Source organism: Nelumbo lutea, chromosome 5 (assembly GCF_056320005.1).
Source record: "Nelumbo lutea isolate HS-2025 chromosome 5, American lotus-T2T, whole genome shotgun sequence".
Taxonomy (NCBI): Eukaryota; Viridiplantae; Streptophyta; class Magnoliopsida; order Proteales; family Nelumbonaceae; genus Nelumbo; species Nelumbo lutea.
In genome coordinates this window covers 56275816-56296912 of record NC_142688.1, presented here as the reverse complement: position 1 = coordinate 56296912, position 21097 = coordinate 56275816, and the positions used below count along the sequence as shown (strand labels likewise).

At 37.9% G+C, this 21097-nt stretch overlaps 1 pseudogene across 1 annotated transcript; it reads right to left on the bottom strand.

Moving 5' to 3' along the window:
- Positions 1–14868: 14868 nt before the first annotated feature.
- Positions 14869–16081, bottom strand: LOC148852553 (BURP domain-containing protein 6 pseudogene; annotated as a pseudogene). Its single transcript, XR_016099626.1, has one exon. The product of XR_016099626.1 is annotated as a BURP domain-containing protein 6 pseudogene (transcript).
- Between the last annotated feature and the right edge of the window lie 5016 nt (positions 16082–21097).

Genomic DNA, 21097 nt, shown 5'->3' with positions numbered 1-21097 from the left:
TAAAAAGCTGAACCAAACGGAACCTTTAAGGCAACCAATGGTGAAGGACGTTACTAAGAAAAGGATAACTCCAAGAAAAGAGTTGATTTCAACAACTCTACTTGAGCATCCAAGTGGATAAATATTTGTGTCAGACGCGGAATATAGTACCGGATCAAGGTCCAACTCTCAGCCTAACTCCTCTAAGACTAGAGGGTCCGATTACATACAAACACATTCCTACACTTCGGTAGCACTCGTTATGATAACAAGAGCTATTACAGTGGAATAACAACTTGCTGAAATAGCTGCAACTATCGCTAAGTTAACAAAGATAGTAGAAGATATAGACCTCCAAATTAATTCTCTCATGAACTGAATTGAGCAAATGCAAGCAATGACATGGACCTTCACATCCACAACATATATAAATTAAAAAAAGTTACCGATAGATAAAGGTATATCTTTACTTTGCATATTATATTTGATGAAGAATTTCCTCCATTAGTAATGCAAATACGACGGTACGTGGATGCATGTTAAGAAATGAATAATACAAACAAAGGGATTTATAGCCAATAGTTAGCTTATGGCTACAGTTAATGTAAAGCATCTTCCAATATCATAAGCTATCGAGATCTCTAATATCCGAACAACTGTCGCTAAACTTAAAAACGAAGAAGCTATGTAGTATTTGCTAGTGAAGAAGGATACCATGTGCTACCCCAAACCCGATGATAATTGGTAAGGCTGTATTTAGTTGCAATGCAAATAAAATTGTATTGATGTAAATGATATAAATGATTTGAGTGTAAATTATGACCTATTTTTTATTTTAAATTTTAGCTTATTTTGTTTGATTGCAATACAAATAAAATAAGTTAAGACATGAAAAAGAATAAAGTAAATCTAAAAAAGATTAAATGAGAATTTGCATTTTATTTTTCATTTGTATTCCCATGCATTTATACTAGTGCAAATAAAGTAGCACTGCAACTGATGAAGGAAGATTTGGCCCGACCTCACAGTTATGCGACATGTGGCCAAGGCAACAGCTCAGCACAAAAGCAAGCCTAAGGCGCGAGCACCAAGGGGAGAAACCAGCGGTCCGAACTCCCTGCTAGGGGCCCGAACTCACCCTTGGCCCCAAACCAAAAAGTAATCCGAACTGACCTGCATGCAACAGTTCGGGACATACTTCGCCGAACTGGCTTGCCTTGTAACAGTTCGGGACATACTTCGCCAAACTGGCCTGCCTTATCAGTTCGGGATACACTACCGAACTGGCCTGCCCTATAGCAATACAGGACATACCTCCGAACTCAAGACTTCGCCTTGCTCACCACTCCACCACATCGCCTTCAGGGCACCAAAACCAAACAAACCGTACTATGCTTGACACCGAGGAAGTCCGTACCCGAGGGCGGCGCACCTGACTGACTTGGGATTTGACGCTTGACGGCCGCACTCCAAACGGTCACCTACCATCGCCTCCTGACACCGCCATCTCCAATTAGAGTGACGGTTCTGACAAAAGGCAGCGACGGTTCTGTCCCAACAGAAAGGACGACACCCGAATTGACAGATGCAAGGGTAATCATACCCGACCTGACAAGGGCCTCGGAGCGAGTGCGCGAAGTGATTATAAAAGGCCCCCTACCCCCAACAAACAAGGTATGTGAACTTTGTGCTATCTGGTCTACACTTTGCCTTTGAGAGATTATTAACTTGAGCTTCGAAGTTATCTCACCGGGTTCCCCCTGGAATTCCCTCATCTTTCCCGTTTCAGGCTCCACGTCGCTCCAGCTCAGAGGCGAAATCGTTGACAACTAAGACCGGCTGGATTGCGCACCATCAATTGACGCCGTCTGTGGGAACGCTTCTAAAAGCCTCCCTCTAAATCTCTCTTACCTACCCTTCTTTCAAAAACCCCAACACCCACTCCATCACCAAAATGGCCTCCTCCAACAGTGCCGGACGTGGAACAGAAACAGTCACTACCGGAGAGCAACTCCATGTTCCAGCAGTGTGCATTGGGCGGTTCACCATCCCCCTTTTAGTGGATGGGATCCCAAGTTTGAATGTGCCACAAGCGGTGGCACCTCTGAACACTCCTTCATTGAACATTCCTCTCCCACTCCTCACTGAAACGAACTTCGTGGAACCAACTGCTGTCCCACTAGCAGCCCGCCAAAACCAGCTAGATGATCTAATGCAATGCATGCGGGCAATGCAGGCCCAAATGCAGCAATTCCAGTAGCACCAACTCCAGCAACACCAAGTGTTGCACCACCTCTCCCAACACCATTATCAGCAACAGTTCCCTCAACTACCCTTGAACCAGCCACTGCTCCCCCCTCCCCTCAAGGTGGGTGACCTCACCAAGGAGAGGCTTCCCGACCACAGAACCCCCCTAATAGTCAGGCCTCATCCCCGAGCTGAAAGCAAAGAAAGATCACCCCCGCCTCGCAGCTTGTGGGTGAGTCAGGAACCTCGCCCACAAAGTCACCCCGACGCTCCAAGCCCGAGTTCCCACTCACGGAGAACCGCTTCAGCGCCTTAGCAGCAGGCCAGCATTCCGGGCCCATTGAGCTCGGCAACACGGAGGCCAACAGCGCCAGCACTAGGTCCACTCAAAGAAGGCACCGGCGAAGTCGCTGAACTGCTACCCGCGTGCTACCCGAGCTCAGAGGCAAGGAATAAATGAGCTCGGGCGAGGTAAAAACCGTCCCCATTCTCTCAGTTCCATCCCCCCTTTCAGCAGAACTTCTGGCAGTCCCCTTGGCTAGAGATTTCAAACTCCCATCTCTGGACAAGTATGATGGGTTCTTTGACCCCAACGACCACGTCGACGCGTTCCAGTCGCAAATGCACATTGCCAGGGCCAGCGAGTCATGCATATGTGTGGCCTTCACCACCACCTTTAGAGGGGTGGTCCGCACCTGGTACCGGAACCTCGCTTCCGGGTCAATAAGAAGCTGGGCCCAGTTCGTGCAGATCTTCACCGCACACTTTGTTACCAGCAAGAGGTGCCCCAGAACTGAGGAAAGTATCTTTGGGGAATTCGTATTATTGTTATATCTAAGAAAACATCTTGATGATACTGAAAAATTCTATACCAGGAATTTTCTTAGGAAGATGATCATGTCATTGATACAAATTTTGGGGGCATCTATTTTAATCGTTGGGAATTTCAACTTCCGCCTTCTAATTTTATACAAACTAAATTTTATACAAACTAAGCTCAATTTTTTGTTCATTATAAGTGAAAAGCACTACACTGTAAGTCTATAACCATCAACTAATACGTAACAATTTTTTGAACATTGATTGAGCTAGAAAGTGTTTTGAGCATTTAAAATTGCTTTAAAAACATTATAGTTTGAACCAACGTTTTAAAAAATGACCCAAAAAAGAAACCGTTTTGGGCACCGATTTTCGGGTCAACGGTCTGACCGTCCAGTTCGAACGGACGGTCCGTTCTGACATCAAAAATTAAAAATTAAAAAAATAAAAAAATGGTCAAAACCCATTGAATGGGTCGACGGATTGACGGTCCGACTGCCCGGGTCAATGGTTTGTTGACTTTTTCAATGATTTTGACTAGATTCCGGGTTTGGAGTAAAATGGAACTAGTTGCCTATATGGTTCCCAGACCAAACGATCCAACCGTCCGAATCAACAACGGTTCAAAAACGTTGGCTTGAACTCAACATTTTTAACCCCCAATTTCAACAGCTAAAGTTGGGGCTTTGTGCTTATGGGCCTTACTTATCCAAACACAACCTTACAATCCATTACAGTTCTAGTATCATAAGGTCAGGTGATTTCTTATTTCTAGATAGAAAATGGCAGTCTTAAAAAGTATACCCAACAGCGTGCCTTTTAATCTCTTATCTCTCTACTAAAAAATGCAGTTGCCCCTTACCTATATATGGGACCTTAAATCATTAGGCTGCTCACTGATTTCAAGTTAATAGATAAAGTAAAATACCTTTTATATGTTTTATGTTTATGCTCAACTAAAAATTAAAAAGGAAAACAATCTTCAAAATCGGTATTTTATAAATATGGGATAAATGATATACCAAACCCACATTTATATCAAAAGAATGATTTTTTATCTCAAAAAAATTATAGAAATAAAAAACCAATAATAGAATAATTATTTTAGTGTTTAAAATTTATGAATTTTGACATGTTAGAAATTTGTTTATACTTTTGTAAATTGTTAATAACATTTTAGTTTACATTAAACAACAACATATTTATTATTTACAAAAATAAAAATATTGTTTACGAATATTCAAGAATTTAATATTAAATTGAATCTATTAAATCCACTAACCTACATCTACAACAAAATGATTTTTATATTTAAAAATAATATATAGAAATAAAAATACTAACACTGAAATCATTATTTTAGTAATTAAAAATTATAAATTTTCATCCGATATGTATCTCAGATGTTTAAATAGATTTGATATATTTTAAGTTGATGTTATGTATTTTTTATAAATTATTAATCAATATTTTAATTTATATTTTATAATAACATATTTATTGTTTATAAAAATAAAAATATTGTTTACGAGATATTTGAGAATTTAATATTTTGTTGACTTTTTTATTATTGTTAAAAAGTAAAAATAATTAAAATATAATAGTTTCTTATGTTGTGTCTTAGACTTAAAAAGAAATTAACATAATAAATAAATAATGGCTTTGTGCATGTATTACTTTGTAAAAATCTATATAATTTGTGTCTTGGAGTTTTGATTAATGTATCATTGATAAAGCTATATGATATTTATGCATTTTATTATATTTATTGTAATACATTTCTTCTTTTATACCATTAAAATATACATTTCATATGTATTTATGCTTTATTTGTGGCTATTTGGACCTTAAATTTATTGTAAATAATGTATTTATAGGATTTGTATGCATTTCCCTAATGTATTCAAATGTTTATATCTTTTGTTTGCATCTAGGTATTACCAAAGCATATTCATATCCAAGTTGTCCAATACAATACACAACACACGACACCAATATTTTAATTATTGCTAAAAAGACAATATAAATTTATAACTACTTAGATTTCAAATAAGATAAGATAATCTGCCAAAAGCATAAATCTGGGTGTGAACATGAGTTGAGGACACATTTAACTCGATAATGAAATGTACATACATGGCATATCTATAATCTCTTGAAAAAATGGCAGATGGGAACAATGTTGTGCTTAACCCGGAGTAATTTGAAGGGTATGCTTTTAGGAGCAAATTTTGGGGGTCTTTCTGTGGATTTTGAGAGGGGGAAGTTGGTCAATGGGATTTTGGTTCCCATTGACCAAGAATCCCATGTTTTTTTTTTTTTTTTCAGATTTATGTGAGGAACAAGAAAAGTTTATTTTCCTGGATATTATCATTTTATCCAAGTGATACCCATCTCCTAAGTAGATAAATAACTTTCCTACATAGGGGGTTTGCTGGTACTTGAATGAGAAAAGAATGAACCTTTTATTAATAAATTTTTATGATTAAAATAATCATTGCTTTATTTACCTGAAAAATAAAACTTGCTTTATTTACCTGAGAAATAAAAGAATATGGATAGGGCAATTGTTTCCTAAGAAAAACTTGCCCAAATAATTACATTTATCCAAATAAATAATTTACGGAAAAACGAATTGTTCGTATGGCCCACAACTACAGCCTTAACTTTGGTCCCATTGGCGCCAACTAATGGAAACATATGGGTAGCATACATATATATACCATTATTCGATAAAAAATCTTTTTCTAATGATATATGCCTGTATACATGTATAAAATATGTATTTATAGATTTGTAAATGAAATTTGTACCCTTTATTCTTCTTTAATTTTTCAAAATAAAAAGAGAAAAGGAAAAGAAACTCTGATTCATCAAAACCCTAACCTTTCAAACCCAACGATTTCTATCCCGTCTCCGCCTCCGCCTCCATCTCCCTTTCCCTTCCCTACAAATCTCACATTCCTCACTTTCTATCTATCACTCTTTCTCAAACCATAAAGTGGGATATAAGTTCTCTCTGTACTTGCCGGAGCAGCCGCTCAAAAGAAATCGATGGACAAGTCCATCAGCTCTACACAGTCTGCTAAAGCCGCTTGCTCTCTTTGATCATTTAGTTGAAACTTGATACTGTGGGCCACGGATTTTGTCAACTTTCCAACATTTCATGACTTCCCTATGGGTGCCATTCAATGGCTAACCTTTACCACCAGCAGCACTGCTTTCCACCATTTCATTCCCACCTCTTGTTATTCTTCTTCCACTGAAATCGAAGACAACCCAGTAAGGTGAACCCACCAGAGTACTGATGAAATTGAAGACAGCCCAGTAAGGTAAGCCCACGAGAGCACCAACTGGCCACCACCTGAGCAACAATGGAGGACGACGAGTACCGGTACTACCGTCTCCTTCTTCGTTGCTGTCCAGGTCTGATTACCCACCACTGTCATTAATCCTGAGTTCCGAAGCTTATTATCCCTCTCCCGTGTCTTCCAGAGCACCGACTGTCCACCGCCTAAGGAACAATGGAGGACGCCAAGACTTTCTATCTAAAACGAAGCACTCTTTGGTTTTGCAATTCTTACTGATCGCTAAATTGGCTTCTACCATTTCTCATATCTTACCATGGAGCAGCCGTAAGGATGGGTTAATAAGGTAGGTGGAAACGGACGAGACGAGAGGAAGAGGGGGAGTTAATCGCACAAAAACAATGAAAGCTTCTGTATAGACGAGACGAGAGGAAGAGGGGGAGTTAATCGCACAAAAAAAATTGAAAGCTTCTGTACAGACGAGACGAGACGAGAGGGAGAGGGGAAGTGGGGGAGCAGTTGAAGGAAAGGGAGAGCAAGGCAGGCAGGCAAGGGAAACGGTCGCCATGCTAGAGTTTTCAAACTCAAACAGCGGTGCCGGTGCCGTGCTGGTTTGAGAAATGGTAGAGTGCTTCGTTTTTCAGGTGACTGTGCACAGTCGAATAAGCACTCTCGTCTCGTCCATGGAGCAGTCGACTGGCCCTTATTCACCTGATTTGAGCATCCGTACAAATTCAGATGTGCACAGTCGCAGTCTTCAAACTCAAACAGCGGTGCCGTTGCTGGAGACTCCCCTTCTCCCCCTCGAGCTGATATTAGTGAGTGGCTCAACCCTATGAGGGTACTTCAACGCAGACTTGGGTTTGGACGTGACCTTCAACCCAAAAAAAACCACAATCTCTCATATTTGGCTTCCTCCTCCTGCCTTGGCAGTTGTTCCATCAGTCCAGACAACCTCAAGGGTTCTTTCACATAGATTTTCCTATACATGTTTGTAAGCTACTAAAATCCATTTATGGCCTCAAATAGGTTCCACGAGCCTAATTTCAGAAGTTGTCTTTTGTTGCTTGATACAGGTTTTTCTACCTCCAAGGCTGACTATTCTCTCCTCTTAGCAGCCTCAATACAGTGATACACTATTTTTGTATTCATCTGTGTTGATGATATCATTATCACATCACAATCTCTCATATTTCTCATGTTATGGATCTCATCTCGGCCATGGACAAACACTTTTGACTTAAACACCATGGGCCCTTTCACGAGTTTCTTGGCCTTTAAGCCCATGCTCTCATATTTCTCATGTTATGGATCTCAATGCAGCCATGGACAAACACTTGTGACTTAAACACCATGGGCCCTTTCACGAGTTTCTTGGCCTTGAAGCCCATTGTTCTTCTGATGGTATTTTCTTAAATTAGCACAAATACAATGTTGATCTGCTATTGGAGGCCAAGATGGATGGAGCTCACCCTATCTCTACCCCCAGGTCCACCTCATCTAAGCTCTCCAAAGATTTGGGTGAACCTCTTGAAGATTCACCTTCTTATAGGAGCATTTCATGTGCTCTTCAGTATCTCACTAATCTAGACATGACATATCTCTGTAAATAAGGTGTGCCAGTTCTTGCACAATCCAATGTTTGAGCATTAGACTGTAGTGAAGAGAACATTATGCTACTTGAATGACCCCATCCATTTTGGTTTACAATTTGGACTCTCTCTCTCTCTCTCTCTCTCTCTCTCTCCAATTTTTAGCTTCATGCTTACTCAGATGTGACTGGGCAAGATGCTCTGGTGATAGAAAATCCCAAAGTGGTAATTGTATTCTTTTGGGTAGTAATCTCATTTCTTGGTCATCAAAGAAGTAGCCCACTGTCTCCTATTCCAACATGAAAAGTGAATATCGCGGTATTGACATGGCCTCTGTTGAAATCTTATGGCTCCAGTCTCTTCTACATGAACTTCATGTCCTTGAGGATGCTAAGTTCACTTTGTGGTATGACAACTTTAGGCTATGTTTGGTTTGAAGGAAAAGGTAGGAAAAGGAAGGGAAAGATATGAAAACCTATATAAAGTTTGTAAAGATTTTCTTGCTTTTCATTTCCTTTCCCTACTTTTTCTTTCAAACCAAACATAGCCTTAGTGTTACATATCTTAGGGAGAATCCAGTATTTCATGCCCTCATCAAGGATACAATATCTTCACCAAACCAGTGTCTTATGATTAGTTCACTTGTTTGCATGCCAAGCTCACTATTTCCTTAACCTGGTCTTCTTGAGGGGGGCTATTGGAGATATAGATGACTCCATGCATGTCTCCAGTATTGGGGTGGCTTGTCTCAGCTACCGGGGTGAGACCCTAGGCACATACAATGTAGGATTAATTAAATCTTTAAATTAGACCAGATTTCCAATATTGCCCTAGACCTTGGAGATTGATGGGCAAAACTGGAAAGTTACACCCGACCCCTAGACTCGATGTGGCTGATCATTATGGGATGAGAGGTTGAGTGTAAGACCATTGAGGATAATACTTGATGGGCTAATCTTGCATCTGCCCACAGTCCCTGGGTGTTACAAGGTGGCTTGGCACAGGGACCACTTAGGGTAAGTGTTGGGCCCATAGAGACCATGAGATGGTTTTCAGGGGGTGCACTGTCCATAACAGTGTATTCGGCCAGGCCTTGTAACAAAGGCTAGGCCGAACCCATGTGACTGATGTGTAGATCAATGTTTGGGTCCCACACCATACAAGGAAGCCCAACTGAGCAGCAGTTTGGAAGGCTAAATGAATACATAAACTTAAATGGACCTTAAGCGCATTTCAAACTGGGCTAATTTGATTAGTCACTTAAGGGGCGAATTCTGAGATGGATCAGTTGATAGGATTGGGCCCACACCCTATCCACTTAGAGAGTCCAAGATCTGAATAAGATTTAGATCTGGAAGCCTCCTAATTAAATTAGGAGATGGTTGATCTAATCTGCAGATAAGATAAGGGTCATTCCTTATCACTTAAAGGGACTTCTAATCCAAATATGATTTGGGTTAGCAACTCCTAATGGGATTAGGAGCTGATCCCTTTGAGATTATAAAAGGAGGAGGGGCGACAACCTTTAGACATGACATGCAATCTACAAATCCTTGTCTTCAGAGCTGAGATTATTAGAAGAGAGAATTCTGCATCCTACAAATACTCTCTTGCCGCCTCCTTCCTACAACCGCCGCCTATAGCAGTTCGATCTCCAGTTCTTGGGAGAAATCAAGATTTGATATTGATACCAATCTTTTGGAGAAAAGATTGGTGGGAGTTATATTCAAAGCCGCCCAGTTGATTCTTGTGAAGGGTCAAGTTCTTTTGGAAGAACACTACTGATTCTGCTCCACCCTACACTGTGCCATCTTGAGTGGGAGCAGATTTTGGATCATTCCTTGGGCGTGAACACCTCCATTGAGAGATATTGCTTCTCTGTATCAGGTATTATCCCTCCCTACTCCTTTTGGTTCAGATCTGGTTCAGTTTATGATTCAAGAATGATCATTGAAAATATGATTTTCTAAATAGGGAATTCGATTCCCAGTTGAAGGGAGAGAAAAATTTTTGAAATTCGCCCCTTTATTCCGCAACCTTTTGGTGTCCATGTGATGAATTTCCTATCCCTTCATCAAACACTTATCACAATGGATACAAAGCTCATTTTTAAACTTCACATCTATGTTCATGGTTCATTTAACCCTACAACAAGAGTTGGTGCAATTGAGATCATTTATGATTTATAATGATATTCAGATTCTGCTACTATGGTGTACAAAAAAGAAGTAACACGGTCTGAAAAGCCCATTAGGCTGTGAACATTGTAAATATTTCTCTACCTTTTTCCTCCTATTCCTATCATTCCTTTCAAACCAAACACAGCTTTAAGATACTATTTTGACACTTATTTGGGATGGCATGGACACAGGATTCTGGCATATTACAAGGCTCCACATGAAACGTTAGTGAAAAACCAAGAAAGCCAAAATAGGCTTATATGAACTACAAAATAAGCCGTGAGGTTCTTAATTAGGCTTTTGGGATTTGGGACTTTGAAGTATTTTGACTTTACCATGCTTTCAAAACACAATTCATATATACCTTGGTTGGTTGGGAACATGGGATGTGCTGTGGGATGCATGTGGGGCCTGCTGTGTGGAAAGACAATGGATGGCTGACACGCATATGACTTGAGGAAAGTGGGAGAAGTATATATATTTTTTTGATAAAATAAGGAGTAGCTAGGGATAATAATGAGGGTAGCAGATATATTTTGTATAAAAACAGATGTCAAACTATTTGTGCCCATACAGTGACTAAGCAGGCCGAATTGTTTACGACCAGGTCGACTTGGTGGGGATCTCATTGAAGTGGGCCGTGCCGGTCTCGTGCAAAGTGTGGGCTGTGTTATCTTGGTTTGTGGGTTGTCATGGGACGTTTCGTTTTTTCCGGTGAAAAATTTGGGGTCGACTTGGCATGGCCCACGGCCCATACCCATGCCGTGTCGTGCCGCAGGCCTGGGCCATGGGCTTGGGTTGTGCTGGATTGGGCCACAGGGCGGCGGGCCTTGGGCCTAGGCCGAACTGGGTTAGACTGCTTTTTTTGACCTTTTTTGTTTTTGTTTTTGAAATCTTTGATTTCTTTTCTAAATAAAAGTATAAAACTAAAATATTTAACTTTAAATTAAGAAATGAGAAATGAGCAATCTAAGTTATCCAATACATAAATGAAAAAAAAATACTTAACCAGATAAGAATGATGGAATAACAAATTGGAAGAAAAATAGAAATTTTATTTCATTTAAATTTGAATGATACAAATTACAAGTACAATGATTGGATCATTGGATACTTGGATGAATGAAATATGAAAATAGAATAAATTATTAAAATATAAAAAATACAATATAGTTACAAATTGAAAATACAAAATTACATTGTTAAAAAACAAATAAATTAAATAAAATTAAAATAATTTGCAAAAATAAAAAATTTTGTGCAACTAGTCAACTTCATGAATCATGACTTTCATCATCTGCTTTAGGTGAAATATCTGGTGCCATACCCTCCTTTGTTTTGTAATATATCTTCTGCATCTAGCCAATCCTTAAACAAATGCACATCTCTATACCTTCATCGTCCATGCAGCTTCTCTTGTCGTTCATTACCTTGGTACCTGCACTAAAACAAGACTCCAATAGAACTATAGACACCGGAGGGGTTAGTAGATCACGTGCAATGGCGACGAGAACTGGATAATTTTTTGAATTTTTACTCCACTAGGATAAAATATCAAAATTATTTGTTTCCTCACCTAAACTATAAAAAATTGCTTGTAAATAAAAATTAAGTTCAGTAAATGAACTTGTTGTAAAGTAGTAGATTTCTGCCTTCTACTTATTAAATAAAAATGTTTTTCTCTTCTACTACTGGGCTCAAGATCAGAAGTAGAAGATGTTGTACAAGTTGTAGAAATATTTCCTACTACTTTAGATTCATATAAACCATTTTTCCTAATCCTAGGTCTAATATTGCAGCTAAACGATAAATGAGAGAAACATTCTCCCAATATTTTTTAAATTTATTTTCCATATTTCAATAATACATTTAAATTATGAATTATTTCTATATTTTGTAAAATAATCACTAATTACCATTAATTGATAAGGTAAATTACAACTAGTTGGATAATAAATACCTGATAATTCATTAGTTGCATCATAAAAATGTTTTAAAAAATCTCTTATACAAACTGCCATTTCCAAGTTTTCCTCAAATATAATATCATTAAGAACCTTGGCATTATAAAAATCAGTAAGAATTTGTTTATGAGAAATACAACTTTTTAACATAGAATAGGTAGAATTCCATCTATGTTTTACATCTAATCTAAAACATTTATATTTTAAACCATAATTTTGACATAAATATTTAAATTCTTGTTTTCTTGCCCCTGAACTTTTAATATATATAATACAATTTATAATTTTAGAAATATGAGTAGAAATAATATTCAAGGCATCTTGAAGACATAAATTTAAGATGTGACATGCACATTTGATATGAAATAATTTATCATTTAAACATGGTTTTAATTGATATTTTAAAATATTTGTTGTGGAATAATTATTGCTAGCATTATCAAAACTAATAGAAAATAATTTATTTTCTATTCCATAAGCATGTAAAGTATTTAAAATGCTTGCAACAATAGCTGGGTTAGTATGTGGCCATTCAAGCCTAGTAAAACTTAAAATTCTTTTTATTTAAAAGCCAATTTTCATCAATAAAATGGCCGGTAACACAAATATAACTTATGTTGAATTTAGATGTCCAAACATTATAAGTAATTGCAACTTTAGAATTAAGATTTGATAACAAATAAACTAAATTTTGTTTATATGAATAAAAAATATTTTTAAAGCATCTGATCTAATAGTATTCCTAGAAACTTTTTTATATTGTGGATTTACAGAATTACACAACCATTTTTTAAGCTTAGTATCTTCAGCTAACATAAATGGTTGTTGTGCATGTACAATGTATTTTGCTAATTCTTGTCTCATTTTTTCTTGTGAATATTTAAATGTCCCAAAACTCCCCTTCCCAATTTGTGTTTGTGTTGTTTTTCTCTCTTCTTCTTCTTCTTCTTTCTCATGTGTGAGTAAATGTTTGCTCAAATGGTTAGTACCACCCTTGTTATAATAGTTAAAGTCTTTTATACATTTTTGGCAAACTACTCTTTTTCCCTTTCCCTCAATTTTCTCTACTTTAAATATTTTCTAAATCGGGCTACTCAACTTAGATGCCCTCTTTTTCTTTCCTCTAGTATCAGTACTAGGGGTGAAAGTTCCACTTCTATCAATATCAATAGCATCAATGATAACACTATCATGATACCAGGGGTGAAAGTTCCACTTCTATCAATATCAATAACATCAGTGCTAACACTATTATGATGTGATTGAATATCGCCAATAGTGAATATGTTGGGGAATCGGTTTTGGGAAGAGCTGGCCATTTTTTTTTAAATTCTAAAAATATAAAATTAATATAATTGGACTTATTCATATTGCCGGTTTAGAATCACAACTTGATTTCAACGGTTAAAGTCTTTCAACATCCAAGCTTCCCAAATTACTAACTTAAGATACTTGAGTTGGTTGAGCAAGTCTTCTTCTTGTTGAAACTTTAATAAAGTTGAGAATTGAGAATTGGAGAATCAGACAATCAACCAATTAGAGTTACTCAGATTGTAGAGAATGTATGAGAGAGAGAAGAGATTAAGACAATTGTTCAATTGGTGTGATGAAATTGGTGGAGGATAGGGCTATCTATAGGAATTGAAAATAATTCAATTACCCAAAATACCCTATAAACTAGCTATTTTTTAGTTGTTGGGAGGGGTATTTTGGTCATTGTAAAGTTGTTTATAACTTTACCAAAAAGTCCCCCTAAACTAGTTGTTATATAGCTGTTGGGGGGCATTTGTGCTATTTTTTCTCCCCTCTATAAGCAAAATACATAAATACCCCTATATAGCTTTTAGGGGGTATTTATGTAAAAATACCCTAAAAAGCTAAAACTAGCCATTGGGGGGGGGGCAACGACTAGTTTTCAGACGGGCCGAGCACGGCTCGATACGGATCCTACGGGCCGTGGGCGGCACCGCACGAACAGTCGTGTCGTGCCGTGTTGGCCCATGAACTACTTTATTGATGTAATCAAAATATACAAGAATTACAAGGTCTCTCTATAACAGCTGACAGCCCCTAATGTGGGCTGTGGAATTGGAAGCCAGAAGTCTTCTTGAAGGCTTGAAGTTCTGCCTAGAGTTGGACATCACTTTAGTTGTAATTGAGGGAGACGCAAAGAACGTAATTTCGGCTCTGTTGGAGAATACCATTTCTCCTCCGTGGCAAATCCAGCATCTAATTGCCGATTGCAGAGCCATTCTCAGCTCCTTCAACCTGTTATAAGTGTGTTACATTCCAAGGAGTGCCAACAATGCTGGGCATCTCCTAGTCAAGTATGATTTAAAAGTCCAAAGGGTAAAGTATCAACTTGCACAATATGCACCAGTGAGGAGATTTGAAACCAAAGTTCTCAGCCTAGCCTAAAAGCTCAAAGCCTTTTAATATATATATATCTATATAGAGAGAGAGAATGGCAAATTTGTAGATATGGCAAAATATATATCATGCGTCAAGTTTGGATACATGGCAAAAATATATACCAAGTTTAATGGCCTCAAATGTGGCAAAAGAAATATGCCACACAGTATTAATTTATGCCACATAACACAATTATGGTTCACGTCACATTTTTATATTAAAAATAAATTTCAACAGAAAATAAGTTGACACAAAAATGTCTTAATTGTATCGTCACACATGGTAAAGCAACATGTGTAATCAAAGGCTTATTTATGCTTTTAATCTCAAAAGCTTGTTTGATTCAACAAACTATAAAATCAGAAGATAAAAACACAAACATTCTTCATGCTTTTATACTCAAAAAAGAAAATACAAGAACTAGCAAAAGCTTATCGAAAGATAAATTATAGGGGAAGGTTCATCACATAACAGATCTAGTGGAGACAATAAAGTGCGATAATACAATAACTTAATTATATATGCAATCATGCATGGAGATAGTACTGGGGGCCTTGAATTAATTTCCAGTTGGGAAACCAGAAAATGGTATCATCCGGAAGGAAGTGGCAAACAGGAACACTCCCCGGCTTAACGTTAAGCAATTTGAAGGCAACGTGGTCAGGGCTGAATTCCTTGGTGTCAATGTGGCACACAGCAACGGCCTTGGCTTTTGTGCCATCAGCAGCAACCATGGGAACCATGTATGACCTTGTGCCATGTATGACATGGCAATAGTAGACAGCGTATGGGTATGTCATCCCATGGCACACCACTTGGTTTCCTTCTGCCATTTGCTTTACGCCTGAAGATGTAGAGATGGTGAATTGCTTCTTGTGCCCATTCTCTCCATCTACTTCTGTCCCCACTGCCGTGATGTTCTTCCCCATCTTTGAAATGCTCCAGTCTATCATCGACTCTAACGATGTTGCACAGTGCATTGCTTCTTCTTCATTATCTTCTGTACTCTTCTCGCAAGCTGTGATTGTCTCCTCCATGGCCTCTGCTTGTATTGATCCGGGTTCAACTGAGAACCCATCTAAGATGTCAGGTAGTTTGTTAGAGGAGAAAGGAATCGAGTCAGCCACTTGCCGGGATAAGAGGGTGGCTCTAGTGTAGTCTCCTGATACTTCGAAAGTCATCTCTTTTCCTGGATACAAGCTTTCCTCCAGGAAGTAATGATCAACATCAGCAGTCAGTTGTTTGTGGTTGTGAAAACATACTTCCTGGAAACCCTTTAAAGAACCACGTTTCATAAAATGCCACTGTGCGTTGTCTGTAGGAACTACAATCATCTTTCCAAGGTGATTTAGTTCAGAGTTTAAATAGATACCTGATATGACTTGTATATATTCAGATAATTCATTCAGATTTATTTGCAATTGTTGATAATAAACAACATTAAGAAGAAAATGTCCACTGTAGCAAATTAAACTAGGTTATAGAGATATATAAGCTAATAGGTTGATGCTGAACCAATTTTGGCATTGGAGTATTGGGTAGCATTGAGTTCCAGTAAATCTCAGAAGGTAGAGCAGCATCATCAGTTACCACAGCCACCGCAAGTAGAAGCTGCACAAACTGTTGGATAAATGCATAAGAAGTGGGAAGAATATATAGAGAAGACAAAGAGAATATATAGAATGGGAAGAATTGAACAAAGATAAGATATATGCTGCTTTACCAGCAGAAAGGATGTAAAAATGTTTGAAGCCATTGGTGGCTTGGAAAATCAAATAAGGAAAGAGGCAGGCAGTTCGAAAAGCTCTCTATAGCCAATTAAACATATATGGGAAAGAAGAGAAATGAGTGCAATGTGTAATTGCACGGTGCATCCACTACAACATATATAGTGCTTTTATAGACAGACAACCCCCTTCTAAAGCCACCAAGTCACAGTGTGCATTGACAGGTTACCTACCTATGATGTGACATCTCTTGCTAGATATTTCAGAGAAGCTTACAAGGTCCAAACACAGTCCCAAGAGAATTCACATCCTCTGAACCAACTAATAGCAATCTACCAAAAAAAAAAAGATTTAACTCTGCCATGGTAGATTGCTATTTGTCTGCTACTGGACAAGGGAGATGCTCCCCATGCACAGCTGCTATGGCTAATTGGAATAATGCATTTAGACCAGATCCAAATTATACAAAACAAAAAAGGACATGGTAAGACAGGTTTGAAAATAAGAACAGTAAATAGAACAGGATTTTGAGAATGGTTCGAATGGCTACTTTACCAGAACCATGATCAGATCTGGAAATCCTAGATAAACTATAACTGAGATTAACCAGTTTGAGTGGAGTCTTGATATCTATCTGATGATGTGGTAACTACTGGTGACATGTCACCATTATCCTCAATATGCCCCCTCAAGCTAATGGGTATAAGAAGCACATGCAGCTTGTCAACTATCAATGTGAACCGTGGAGATGATAGAGGCTTGGTGAAGATGTCGACAGGCTAATCAAGTATCTGAAATGAACGCTTAAGAAGAAGACTCGGAGAAAGTGGAAGTCGACTTCAATATATATGGTAAGTGCAAGCATGAAAAATTGGATGAACAACAAGATTGCAAGCTGTGTTATAAGTGGTGTGTGATCAATGCTAATTTAGTTGCTTATCAATGAGACAAATGGCATGTTTTAATTAAACAACCTTTACAAATACATTTTCTATACTTTAATACACATGGATATAATATAGTTGCTTACCAATGCTAATTTAGTAAGATATTGTGGAGTGGTTTTGTGGTTAGAATACATATGTTTTAGTTAAGCAACCAATATATGTTCAAATCCCTATTATAACATATTAATTTTATGTAGGACTGGTTTGGAATTAAATGAGTTAATTATGAGATAAAGATAATTAGTGGAACTAATTAATGTTATAAGTGGTGTGTTAAATAAGGTTTGTTATGGAGTTAAATATGGTAAACAAAGTGTTAAATTCAGTCAATTATAATGAGACAAATGACATTAATTAAGGTAATTGAATTGAATATCAAATTTAAAAACTTATAGTAATAATAGGATATGTCAAATTAATGATAATCATGTGAGATGGGATGGAATGGGTTTAACGGGTTTGGGATCCAAGGTACATAGACTGGTTTGGAAATGGGAAGGGCAATTTTTGTGGGTACCCTACTAGTTGCCATCCTATGGCTACCTGCAAGCACAAAAGAGGTTAAAGACCTCAAAGTTTTTCTCTAAGGGAAACTCTTCGATGCTAAATAGACAAGGAAGAAGAAGAGAGAAGGGGGAGGAAGAGCTTTCACAAAAGTGTTATTTTGAAATTTGATGAATATCTTGGGGTGAGAGAGGACTGAGTTTCCTTGTTTGGCTTGGTTTCATTATTTGGCATGGTTTCCTACCCTAACTAAGTTTCCTTGATGGTCGTACCCTTCAACTTGGCATCCTCCTTAATTCTTCTTGTTGGGCTATGTGTCAACTTTTGATTGGTGGTTAAAATATGGTTGCATCGCATGCCCTCACTTCAAAGGACAACGTGGCAATCAACTTAGCTTAGTCGAAGGAAATACTAGGTCATCCTTAATTCTTTAGGTTGGCATCTTTGCTTAGTATGGTCTTTTAGAGTTTTCTTGACAACCTTTTCAAGTGGGAAGTCTGTTCATTTCATCTAGGGTTGTTCATATTGAATGCCAAACTGACCAAATCGACCAAATCGACCCAACCCAACCTGATTTGGTCAGTTTTTCAATACCACCAGTCGGTTTTGATTTGTGTTAGTAATTAAACCAACATGTTCGGTTGCTTTCGGTTTTCACACATGAAAATTGAAACCAAATTGAACCAAACCAAACCTGTAGCACAACCAATGTGGAATTTTTCCATCCTTGGCTAAATGGCTATTGGCCTATTGCTCCCTAGTCCTTCCCTATCCTAGTTAGCTTTAAGTGTAAGTAACATAATAACATTAGCTAAATGGGGAATTGGTTTTGTCTTGGGATTGTTTTTTGAGTTGGAAACTTTATACTCAATAGGAAACATGGGATATGGGGGAAAAGTCATAATTTAAGTCAATTTCAAAAACTAAAAGACCCACACTTTATTTATTACCTTTTTGGGATCAACAAGCATTACAAGAAAGATCCCTAAGCCTTTAAACTTGCTGAACTTAGAGAAAATTTCTATCATGGAGTCTTGGACATGTTGGAGTCTTGGAAAGAGAGGTTTGACCCAATTTTTTTCTCTTGAAAGGTGCAATCTTCATCATTCTACTTTCTAAGGCTTTACACTGAATCCAAAGGTAGAAGCTCATTTGTCCTTTATTGGCTAATGGTTTGAGAAGTGAAGTATCTAGCCATCCCTCAGATAGATTAACTGACTAAACGGATAAACCGACCCAAACTGAACCTTCAAGTTTGAGTCAATTTTGCTCCATTGTGGGTTGGTTTCAATTTGGTGAATATGCAACCCGACCAGGTCAGATCGGTTGAACACAATCATTGAAACCTACCCAACATGACCTACAAACACCCCTAATTTAATCACTAGTGGTGTTACCAAAAGAGCTCACCAGTGTGTTTCTTGTAGCGATGCCGAGGTAGGAAATATGAACTATCATGCATGATCGGGATCACACGTCTTCATTTGATTTGGACCGTTGATAGTGGCAAGAGACCTGGCCTACCATTACTTCACTCTTAAGTTTTGGTGCACTTAGTTTAGCTCACTAGGTCATCTCTATCTCTCTTGCTTTGCCGAGTTTTTTTGATCTTTTATTCAATTAGGTAAGCTTTTCTTCCTTTCCTTTTCACCTCGTAGCTTGGACTTAGGTTTCCCCTATAATTATCAACAAAGTTCTTTCGCACTATGATGTGGATTTGGCATATCTTGTCTTAAACAAACTTAGCTTCCGGATTGGTATTATATTGATAGCTCATCATCATAACATCTTCCTAAGTTTGAGAATGTTTCGAGCTCTATTCTATGTATCCTCAATTTTGCTGACCTAGATCTCTAGGCTATGCCAATTACACCATATTCTTGAGGAGTTTTAGACATAGGATTCCTAAGCAAGAGGAGAGGTTATGCTCTTAAAAAGAGGGTGAGCTTCATGTGCATGATCTTAGACTTAGGTTTCCCCTATAATTATCAACAAGGTTCTTTCGCACTATGATGTGGATATGGCATAGCTTGTCTCAAACTCACTTAGATTCCTTATTGGTATTATATTAATGGCTCATCATCATAACATCTTCCTAAGTTTCAGAATGTTTCGAGCTCTATTCATCCTAAAGTGCCATCTAACATACTATAGATGGTAGTATTTTACTACTCATATAGGCAGGAAAGCTCCACATGATAATCCCACCTCCATTCATAATTGGAAGTAAAGGTTTTTCCTTGATTCTCATGAGTAGGACTTGCCTTGCAGGATTAAGTGCAGGTGTCCTCCTTCGGATACCAAGGCACCAAAGTTGTCATCTAATGAGAGAGTGGCCATGAGAAAGCTAGTCTCCTTAGGAACTTAGGCCGGCCACATTTTGACTAAGGACATGTTGGCTTGTGTAGGATTGAGCCCAACTTACCTAGGTAGTAGACTTCTCTTGGTCATCTTTATTCTACTAACTTTAACTCCTCTTATTGTTGTGCATTGCAAGATGGGCATAAGCAGACAAGCTTTATTCACAACTATAAAGAAGAAAAAGGGTGGATCCTTGAGGATGGGTAGTCTTATCACTCTAGAGGTGGGTTTCCTCCTCGCAAAACTTGGGAGGATTCTCACATGGTCCCCATTGAGTGGCAAATATTCTTAACTAAATTGGATAGTAAAGAATGGGACACAATTTGAATTGGCCAAATCACCACAGAGTTGGCTTGGAGGGTCTTCCATTTAATGAATCGATGTGGGGCCTAGATATTCACCAATTGGGTGTTAAAGAGTAGTGCCCTTAGCAGGTTCATGGAGGTAAGGGGTTTTCAACTTTTCACCATAGTTCTATTGCTTGGCCCATTCTTTGTAATATGATCTAACTTTATCTGATCCTATTTTTCTTTGTAGAATTCTAGTACAATCAACACTCTTTATGATCAACTAAATTTGAAGACTCACTAGTACTCCGATTTGATGAAGAACATGTCCACAAAGATAAGGTTAGGGAGGTGAAGGAGGTCAATAAGAAATAAGAGAACATAGCTTTAAATGGGGCCCATCACCATTCCAAGTAGAGAGCTTTGGAGCAGTTCAGATTTCCGACTGACTTTAATCTTCTCTCCTCTCTACTAACCCAATTAAAATACACCACCTGTCCCTACCCATGTTAGAGGAGATTTAGCCTTACAACAAAGCACTAAACCTTAACCTCCGTTACATACTACTTTTTAAAAACAAAATATCTATTTTTTATGCATAAATATGTATTCTCCTTTCCTTTCATCTCTCTTGTGCTAATATACGCCTATAACAGTGAGGATGTTCAATGTTCTTAATTCAAACAGAGATGAATAGGTTGCTTCTTGTGCTAATATACACCTTTTAGTTCAATTGAAAGCCTTTTAGGAAAATCAATAATAAATTCCTC